This window comes from Lithobates pipiens, unplaced genomic scaffold (genome assembly GCF_037356315.1).
Source record: "Lithobates pipiens isolate NorthernLeopardFrog02 unplaced genomic scaffold, aLitPip1_a1.2 Scaffold_8, whole genome shotgun sequence".
In the NCBI taxonomy this organism is placed as follows: Eukaryota; Metazoa; Chordata; class Amphibia; order Anura; family Ranidae; genus Lithobates; species Lithobates pipiens.
In genome coordinates, this window is record NW_027507903.1 from 364358999 (window position 1) to 364370012 (window position 11014).

Genomic DNA, 11014 nt, shown 5'->3' on the forward strand with positions numbered 1-11014 from the left:
AAATTCAAACAGACGGCACATTTGACTGGTGAGATCTTCCCTTTTTGCCCTGTACAGACAGCGGTTGGAAGACAAGACTGTGACCATTAGTGCCTGGCATGTCAGAAGCAGAGGCTTCTAGAACTGGCACAGGAGACAGCAGCACCGGCCGCTCCAAGGTAAGGCGAATCCTGGGGGGGTGTTCCCTTCCTTTAGTATCGGTAGCTCCACCGGTGTATTCCCTCCCTGGTCGAGGGGGAAGAGGGGTGCATCTGGGATCCTGGTGGTGGATGATCCAGGGGGGGCCCTCCTGGTGGTCCTCTGGTTAGTGCTGGTGATAGGTGGTGCTTACTACTCCTTTTGTCAGCTTTTATATTTCAGAAAGCCACCAGCTAATCGCCCCATGGGTCTAAGAAGAAGTGTCCTTTGTGTAGGGCTTCTATGGGGGAGTCTTGGACTAAAGCACTTTGTTGGGAGTGTATAGAGGGGCTGGTGAGGGAGCAGACAGCAGAGCAGGGTATGGACCTTGTGGTGTCAGTAAGGGAGCTCTCTAGCACCTTTAGATAATTTAAGGAGTTATTCTCCAGTTTTCAGTTACCTCAGTCCCAGAGTAACCTTCCACCAGCACAGCACAGTGGTCCACCTATCCCTGAGGTTATTGTCCCGGTGGGGGATAAGCCAGAGGGCTCCAGGGATGAGGACGACACGGATAGTGCCGTCTCAGATTCCCAGGGGGAGTCCAATGAGGATACTGTGGATGGGGAATCCAAAAGGTCCTCTCGGTATAAACTTTCTCTTGAAGAAGTGGAGGATCTCTTAGAAGCCATTCACACCACTTTAGGTATTCAAGAGGAAAGGAAACCCTTGTCCCTGCATGATCAAATGTACAGGGGCTTGGGGGAAGAGAAGAAGAGGGTCTTCCCGGTTTATCAGTTCCTGGTGGATGCCTTCAAAAAAGAATGGCAGGATCCAGAGAGGAAACCTTTTTTCTCAAGAGCCTTGAAACAAAGGTTTCCGCTTGCAGAGGAGGAGTCTCTGGTATGGAACAAGTCGCCTAGGTTGGATGCAGCATTTTCCCAAGTGTCCAGGCATACAGATCTGGCCTTTGAGACATGGGGGTTTTTTGTAAGATCCCATGGATTGAAGGATGATTCGCTTTTGACGAAGGCTTGGGACTTGGGTCAGGGAAACCTGAAGCCAGCCAAGGCGGCCACTGTGGTAGCCCGGAATATGGAATACTGGCTTACTCCGATCAAGGTCCATATAGAAGCAGGAACTACAAAGGAAACTATCCTGTCTTCCTTCTCCATGTTACTCAAGGGAGCAGCTTATATTGCAGATGCTTCGTCAGAATCTGTCCCCATGTCTGCAAGGTCCACGGCCCTGACCAATTCAGCAAGGAGAGCCTTATGTCTGAAAACATGGCAGGAGAATAGTGCGTCCAAAATTAAACTTTGTGGGATACCTCTCACGGGTGACTTATTGTTTGGACCAGGGTTGGAGGCTGTGCTGGATCGGACTGCCGATAAGAAGAAAGCCTTCCCCATTAAAAGAAAATATGGGGTTCAGGCCAAAAGAAAGGCTCAGGTTCAAAAGAAGCTGGAGACCCCAAAGGCAGAGAAACAGGAAAAGTCCTGGGGACCGAAGGGTAAGGGCCATGGGGGGGGGCCAATTTTCGCCCTCATGAACAGCCCAAAAAGAGCCAATGACAGAATCATGGTGGGAGAAAGGTTGAAAGATGCATACCTGCACATCCCCATCGCAGAAAGCCATCAAAAAATTTCTCAGGCTGGCAGTAAGAACAGGGGAAGGGGTTCTTCATCTTCAATTCAAGGTCCTTCTTTTTGGTCTTGGGCTCCCCCCGTATCATCACCAAGGTGATGGTGGAGGTGCTGGCGTTCCTAAGACTCAAAGGCATCTCGATGTTGCTTATCTAGACGATCTACTTCTGTTTGCACCGTCTCCGGAGCAGTTGGTTCGAGATCTTCAGGTTACAAGAGACATCTTAGCCCCTGTACACACGGTCGGAGATTTCGACAACCAAATCCGTCGAATTTTCTCTGTCGGATTTTCTCCGTCGGATCTTGTCCGAAACTGTTGCATACACACGGTCGGACTAAGTTGTCGAAAAATCCGATCTTTCAGAACGTGATGATGTAATTTTGTTACGATGGGACTACATTCAGGCTAGTAGCCAATAGCTTTGATGTAGGAATTTGATCTGAGCATGCTTGGCACTTGGTCCGATCAAAATTCGCTACACATGATCGGAGTATGTCCGACCAGCCCAGTTGGTCGGGAAATATTTCCAACATGTTGGAAAATTGGGTCCGACGGATATTCCAACGGAATCAGTCCGATGCATACCACACACAGTCGGATTATCCGACGACACGGTCTGATAGGACACATTTCGACGGATTCTCCGACCGTGTGTACAAGGGCTTAGAGAACTTGGGTTGGCTCTTAAACCTGGAGAAATCCAATTTAATCCCGGTCCAAAGAGTCACTTTTCTGGGTTATGTGTTGGATTCAACAGAGCAAAGGGTCTTTCTTCCCTTAGAAAAAATTCAGAAGATAGACAATGCAATGTTGTTCCTCCACGGCAGTTCTCAGGTTTCGGTGAGGGGGATTATGTCGGCCCTAGGCTTACTGGCATCCACACTTCCAGCAGTGCAGTGGGCGGGGCTACATTTTTGTCCTCTGCAACTGTTCATTTTGAGGATCTGGGACCACATCCAGGGGTCTTTGGATTTGCTGGTTTCAGTTCCTCATCAGGTCAAGAGGTCCCTCTGGTGGTGGAGAAAGGAGGTACATCTGTCACAGGGCCTGGAGTGGGTCCTCCCGGTATCCAGGACCGTAACAACAGATGCAAGCGGTTCAGGTTGGGGAGCTCATCTGGGCGCCAGGATGGTGCAAGGTTCCTGGTTGAAGATGGAGGTAGTGAAGTCCTCGAACTGGAGGGAGTTGAGAGCGGTGGATCTGGCTCTCAGAGCCTTCCAGGAAGAGCTTTGGGTACAACACATGAGGGTTCGATCAGACAACTCCTTGGTGGTGGCCTATGTCAACAAACAGGGGGGCACCAGGAGCGGAACACTTTGGGTGCTGTCAGAATCAATCCTCAAATGGGCCGAGGCCAATGTTCTGTCTCTATCAGCAATTCATTTGAAGGGAGAGCAGAATCAAGTAGCGGGCTTTCTCAGCAGAAAGACTCTGAGGGAGGGCAACTGGGTTTTGAAGCAGGAGGTCTTCGAGTTGATCACCCGAAGGTAGGGGGTCCCATTGATAGATCTGTTTGCCTCAAGGGAAAACACAAAAGCAAGACTTTTCTTTTCCCTAAGCAGGTAGTACGGGGACGGGATTCTCCAGGAGGATCTCCTGTTCCAGGGACCAGTCTTCTGTCCTCAGGTAGAGCAGTGGAACCTCGCAGCTTGGCTTCTGAGGAGCAGTTGCTAAAGGGAAATTGTAGAAAGAAGGAAACGCAAGCTATTTACTGAAAGGTTTGGAAGCATTTTAATAGTTGGTGCTTAGAAAGCTCCTTTGATTTACAAATCTCCATAGCAGTGTTGGAGTTTCTGCAGGCAGGAGCAGATAAAGACTTAGCACCCTGAAAGGACAGGTGTCCGCTTTAAACGTCTTTCTAGAAAAACAACTGGCGTTTGATCCTTGGATAGGTAGGTTTTTCAAGGCCTTGAGGAGACAAAGGCCTGTCAGAGTCTCTCCCTTTCCGGTGTGGGATCTTTCTTTAGTTTTGCAGACGTTCACAGGGGAGCCCTTTGAGCCGTTGGGAACCTGCACGCTGAAATGGATCACCCTCAAGATGGTGTTTTTGGTGGCGATCACTACGGCTAGGAGAGTGAGTGAACTCGAATCTCTCAGTGAGAGTTCCTTTTTTTCAGGTTTTCTCAGACAGTGCTGTTTTTAAAACAGATCTGGAATTTTTGCCAAAAGTAGCCTCTGAACTTTCACAGGGCTCAGGAGATTGTGTTACCCACCTTTTGTTCTAATCCTGTGAGGGAACAGGAACGTATTTTTCATAGTTTGGACGTTAGGAGGTGTGTCCTGCAATATTTAGATTGTACAAATCAGTTTAGGAAGTCTGACTCCTTTTTTGTTTTATTCACAGGGTCCAAGAAGGGGTCCAGAGCCTCCAGGCATACAATTGCCAGATGGTTGAGGATGGCTATTAGTCAGGCGTATGTGATAAGGGGGGTGGAACCTCCAGTGGGTATTAAGGCACACTCAACTAGGTCAGTGGCAACTTTGCAGGCTGAGTATGCTGGTGCTTCGCCTGAGCAGATTTGTAGGGCTGGAACATGGTCCAGCTTCTCTACATTTGTGAAGCACTACAGATTGGATCTGCTGTCTGCTAAGGACCAAGCTTTTGGTCGTAAGGTGCTGCAGGCAGTTGTCCCACCCAGAGGTAAGGTACTCGCTTATCCTCTCTATGGTGGCTGTCCTGAATGTCGGCCTTGGGAAAAACTGAGTTACTTACTGGTAACATCCTTTTCCAGGAGTCTTTCAGGACAGCACCAATACCCACCCAGATGGTAGCTTTTCATTATGAACGCATCGCATGACTTGACTCATCGCATGACCAGGTAAGACTTGATGTTTGTTTTGACTTTTGTCTCCCCAGTAGGCCGAAGGTACTCGCGAAGAACTGAGGGGCTGAAGGGAGATTGAGGCTTAAATCTGTTATGGAAGGTGGTGTTTCCTAGAAGGGGAGGGGCCAGGATCTCTCTATGGTGACTGTCCTGAAAGACTCCTGGAAAAGGATGTTACCGGTAAGTAACTCAGTTTTTCCCAAGGCCGACATTCAGGACAGCCACCATAGAGAGGATAAGCGAGTACCTTACCTCAGGGTGGGACAATTTTTCTCACACCTGAGGCATTGGCCCTCCTTCATTTGCTGCAATTTAGCAGCTACATAGCAGCCATAGGCCTCTTCAGCATTGGGGGGGGGGGGGGGGGCTTTTCAGGGCCGCATTAGCATCCTTAATGAGGCCCAGTACTGCCTCCTCCCCGTTACTCCCTTTCTTGTCCCTTTTTGTTGGAATGCAGAGGGGAGGCACTTGGTGTTGGAATTGAACAAGAATTAATGTTATATTTCTAAAGTTTCTACACATCTGTTTGTACAGCCAAGCTCAGCCACATTGACACTTGCAGTCCCACACGTTCAAAGGGTATGGAGGAATGTGACACCAAACAGAATCTGCATAGCAAAAGGTGTTATCTTCAGCCCACCTGGTGTGCACGAAGCTTCAAATAGATTGATGATGAAGATGGCCCAGGGCACATAGACTGCAATACTGTCCCCAGAAGCCAAGTATGGCAGGACACTCAGTAATATAAAGAGGGCTGCCATGTGAAAACTGATTGGTCCAAAGCAAATGGGACTGGCAGTAGGATGCGGTTTGGATGGTGTGTGATTGTAAAAAGGGCTGTTACAGGGAGCTCTGTCTCTCTCTCTCTCTCTCTCTGTTCGCTGCACACAGCCTCTCATGAGGCTGTGGTTCTGCTAACCTGATGATTTGGCCATCTTGAGGCCTACTCTGGGTATTGGCTCCGACCTAAACCTCATGGTGAAGGCCCTCTCCTGGTCTGAGCCTAGCTGTTGCAGCAAAGCCTCACGGAGGACCGTATGATAAGTATCTTTCATATTCTTGTATTATATGTTCTGATTGTATGCTTTGTGATAGTGTAATGTCTTTTTAATACTTTATGTTAGCTTTCCTAATTTCTTGGGAAATAAATAAGATAGAGTTTTACTGGCAGCAGTGTGTGTTTTCATAAGTAACTTTATATCAGTGTGCCTAGTAGAGTTTTATAAACTAGATAACTATGGGAAGAGACAAGTATAGAGTACGCAATGTCCTTCAAATGGCACCCCAGATAGCATGTGGCAATCCTAAAAGCCGCATAGAACCTACAGGACATAAGTGCTCAGATACAAGGCAGCTGATAATGCCACAATAAGTGTGGTGAGTCTTTTCTATGGATAGGCAAAAGTTTAATTGTTTTGAATAATATCAGGTAAAAGTGGTAACGAATTAAGAATATTGAATGCTAGAAGAGCGATTTGTTTTATGTTGTAAGAGCTAACAATAATTGAGTTTGGTTTAGTACTCAGTGCAGTGTTGGAACGTTAGTACAAATAGAATTGTGTATTGTGTGGATTGTATGGTTGTGAAATGGAACTTGTGTATAAATATGTTAAAAAGTATGCCTCTGCCAGTTATCATTCATGTGCAGATGAAACTCTTGAAAGTCAGTGTAAGGTGTTATTGTCTCAGTGTCAGCAACATAATAGCAGATTATCGGGCAAACAGCTAAAAAAGTTAAGAAAGAAAAGTTGGCTAATGAAATTGAAGTTTTGCTCAGAATTAAATTTATATCTGAGCAAATGGGGGGGAAGTGGGAAGCAGAGAGGAGACGTCTCGGGGAGGACATAGCAAAAGTCAGTGAAAACCTTCTAAAGATTGCAACAGCCTCCAGTAATGAGATGGATGAATTGCGGGCAAAAGCAGGAGATTTGTCAAAGAGAAACAGTAAGCTACAAGAACAGCTCCACAGGTACATCATGGACTGCGAAATGAAGAGCAAACTTTTAGAGTCATTGCGAATAAAGTTGTCAGAGATGGAAGAGTTGGTTATGTCTTTAGAAAGAGAATTAACAAATGTACGCTCCCAGCTTCTTACTACAGAGAAAGTTATGGTATCGCTCAATGAACACAAAGGAACATGCCAATTGACCGATATCTGCACAATCAATGAGGAGAAGGGGCGTGATGAAACACAGTCTGCTATTGCACCTATAGCTTCAAAGTGGAATGAGAGTTTGATTACAATCCAAGAGAGACTTACTTTGTGTGAGATTTTGGGTGAATTTAATGCCCTGGAATCACCAATGAGTATGGCCAATAAATTTGATGCTCTAGTAGTTAAATTCCATTTGAGTAATGAGGATGTATGCTCTCTTCTGAAAGCATGGCTACCATTGGTAGGCCAGTTATCGGCACAAGTTAATGATGATAACTTAGCAGATGCAGAGGTGCAGGGTATTGTGGACAGTCGTGATAAAGGTATGAGTGATTTACAACAAATTAAATTTAGGAGAGGAGATGATCCAATATTGTTCTGTAGTGAGTATCTTGCATTGTATACGAAAGTGTTCAACTGTCCTGACTTATTGGAGGACGATGCAAGTTTCGTATACTCAATGGCCAATAAGTGTTATGTAAGCTATCCCACTAGAATGGCTCTGAGGAATGCTAGATCCTACCAAAATGTTGTCAATATCCTCTGAGACTTCTGTCAAGACTCCAGGGAAAGGGAGTATGGGTCAAAGGCAGATGTATCCATAATAAGCAGAGGTACAGGAAGGCAGAGAAAGTTCAGACATTGTAAATGGAATAGGCATAGACATAGATTTCATAAAACCTTTAAAATTGCTAGCATGGAACAGGAAACCCCAGAAGTACAGGTATCTACAATGAAAACCCCCACCCAGGACAGGGACAGCATAACTCAAAGGCCTGATATGAAAGATAGCAGCCAGGACAGATTACACAGTTCTGAAGGAGAGATAAGAAATGACAGTCCACACCCTAAGCACAGCCAGCAACAAGACAGGATGAACATTCCAATATTTGCCCCCTGGGCTAATCTACCATTCTGGCTTGTATGTAGTTGGACGCAAATTGCATTGCCATTGTTCCTGAGTAATATGGCAAAGTTTACCAATACTGCTGCTTAGTATAGAAATGTATGGCAACTGCATTGCAATTAATGGGAAAGGCTTGGGGTACTTAAAAAATCAATTGTCATGATAATTGTGTGTAATCACTGTCTTTGTGTTCCTTTTCCAGAGACCAGGGAAGAAGTAAACAGCGTTGGATACTAACATTTGTGTTTTGTTTGTAGGTCCATCAATGTGAGAACAACAGTGGGCAAATATAGCAGAACAGGGATTAGATTATTGTAAATGTATAATCGATTATCACATGGTACCATGAGCTCATTAATTAGTAATTGTTTGCAAACAATGAAAAAAATTTAACAATAGTCAGACATTAATGAAGTTTCAAATGTTGTGATGAGGTACAGATGTTTTGTTTTTGTTTTTCCCGTTAACTAATTGTCTTTTAGATTAAAAGGAGCACTTACTCTTGTCAGGAGGAAAATCCATGGATGTCTTTAATTAAAAGTTGAGTGTTTGTCATAGTTTTATGGTGGTTGTCTTGTCATGTTGTTCTTGGGTGATAATGGGCAGATTTTTTATTTTTATTTTTTTTTTATTTTTTTGGGGTATTTGCTTAGTCATCTATTTTATTTTTATTTTGTTCAGGTGGAAAAATTTGTATGTTTAGTCCACCTGAAAGGAGGGTAATTGATGATGCCCTCAGTTAGCAGCTGGAAACCATTCTAAGCTGCTGGAGTTTGGTGTTTTTTCTTGTTTTTATTTTTACATTCAGGTGGAAAACAGTTCCAAAAGGCTTAGGCTTTGTCCACCTGAAAGGGGGTAGTGCATACAGCGTAATGATACAGAAATGGATTGTCTTTTTAGCATGTTAAATTGAAAAAATTTTGAGAAGCAACATTGATGTTCAGTTTTACAATTTTTTGATCATACCATGGGGATCCATTTTAGAGTGGGTTCAGCCTAAAGAGGTCATGGTTGTTTGGATAGTTTGGTCAGAGTTGCAGAAGCCAGGAATGCTAAGGTCCTGGGTTCCAAGGAGGGAACTATAAGTAAACATGATAAGCGAGCAGATATTGTGGATAAGAATTTGATGCTGCTCTTGTTTTTCACTTCCAGAATCCTGGTGGAGCGAGATTGCAGAGGTTTATGGAACATGGATGACAGATGATCATCTGGTTGGCAGTTTGTCTGTGCCACACCACACCACAAATTTGTTCTGATAAACATCAGGAGAGAAAAAAAAACTGAAAGATTCAGATTAATACTTGTTTTTTCTTATGGACAATTTGGTGCTAATGCTGAATCTGAAAGACTGTGCCTAGCAAGAGAACTTGTGAAATATTTTTGCCGGAGTCTCTCCTGATGAATGCAAACATGTTATTAATACATGTGCAATGGGTTGGAGGTTGTGGGAAGGAATAGGACACATCCAATCCGTCAGAAACTGAAAATGTAAAATATGTGTTTTTTGTTGAAGGGAGGAGTTAAAAGAAGAAAGTTTTTTTTAATGTATGACATGTAGTGACATAACGGAGTTAATATGGTGCAGGTACCCAGGAGGCTGGCACTTATGCATAATAAAGGTATCTGTTGGCCAGACTAAAGGGTGCCATGTGACACATCAATGGGGTGAAAACTTCCTCGTAGGGGTGGTGTCTCAATCCTAGCGGTCCTATAGAGAAGCTTTCGGTTACTGGACATGTGGGACACCAGAACTGGACATGGGGAAGATACGCCTGGTTGGTGTCTCACCTGAGAGGTCGAAACCCTGCACAGATAATGCCAGTGAATACACACAGGAGCATGCTCCGTTAAAATAAAGGGAACAAACGCTGGCTACCAGGGTACCATATGCCTTCACCACATGGCGCTGCAACAGCTCACGGTGGTTGATAAAAAACCTATCACCCTATATGTGCTGAGTATACACTGAATCAAGTGCAGTCATTGTACCAGTGACTTACTCCCAGAGATGTGCGAATACAGAATTAGGTCCATGCAGGAAGCTTATTTCTGAGGAGTAACCCGAAAGAGGAGGGGTGTATTCACCACTATATTGGGGGGGAATAATAGCTGGGATGGGTGTTGTTAATGGAGTGGACATCGGCCTCCTGAGGAACAAACTCACAGCCATAGCTTCAGAGAAGGAGCATGATTTTGTTACCCAGAGAGATTGGTGGCATCCTTGATAACATTCAACAAAGTCACAGAAACACCCAGGTTAGAGTGGCTCCGGATTTTGTCAACCATGTTGAGAGGTTGGTAGAGAGTATGATTGTACAGGACAGAAATCTGTCATTGGCTCTGGTGTGCACGCAGTGGCAGGTGGAAATATCAGCCAACATCAAGCTGATTGGACCGTCTCTGTATGAGGGGCAGTGGCCTGATGAGTTTGCATCACTGCTCAGTAAGATTTTGCCAAAACACGTCGCTTACACTAATCCAAAGTAGTGGTCGAATGCCTGGATGGGCTGTACTAATTTGGATTGTGAAAGGTGTTATGCTGTATGTTCCCATATACAGAAGTGCAGACTCGGTCTGTATATTTGGTGGCATCAATTGGCTTACTGACTGGGGATTCTATCTTGTTGCATTTGAGGCTAAAGCCCCCACATGTGGTCAGAGAAGATGGAAGCTGGAGGCAGGTTGATATTTCCCTCGGTTGGAAGCATGGCCGTGGTGTCCTTTGTATGCCAGGTCAATACATGGGGATGAACGAATAATGTTGGGAGGTTATTTCTCTCTGTGTTCTGGATGGAGAGATCATTGCTGGGAAGGAGGCACCCAGGTATTATTTAGGGCATAGGCGAGTTTGTTTCTTTGTCCTAAAGAATACCAGTGTAGTGTTAGTCATGGAACTAGAGGGTTCCTTGAACCTAACCATAGGTAGAGGTGCATGGTATACCGTGGGCATGATCTCCGAAATCCAGGCACAGGGGTGGAATTGTGTGGGTTTGGTCATTGTTGTAAATGTATATGTGTAGTTAAACTCGATATTTATCTAGAAGGGTCTCCCATTTCTCTATGCAAGTTGAGGGACGATTTGACGGTAAGGTCTCTGTGTACAAGTTAAAGACTTTGCGGCCAAGTCAGAGCCCTGCAATACCGTTGTGAGCAAGCCTGACGAATCCCGACCCATATTTACAGTAAAGGGTTATAGGAGGTTGGGAGCAGGGTGCGTAATACATATATATGTATATATTGTGGTAATAAGTTGATGTATTTTTGTGGTATAGTGTGACCTATGGGTATTGAAGGCTAGTAATATGGGCAAGAAAGGCCCTCCTCAAGACTCTGTATTTGAAAGCTGGTTGATATGTTACTCTGAAT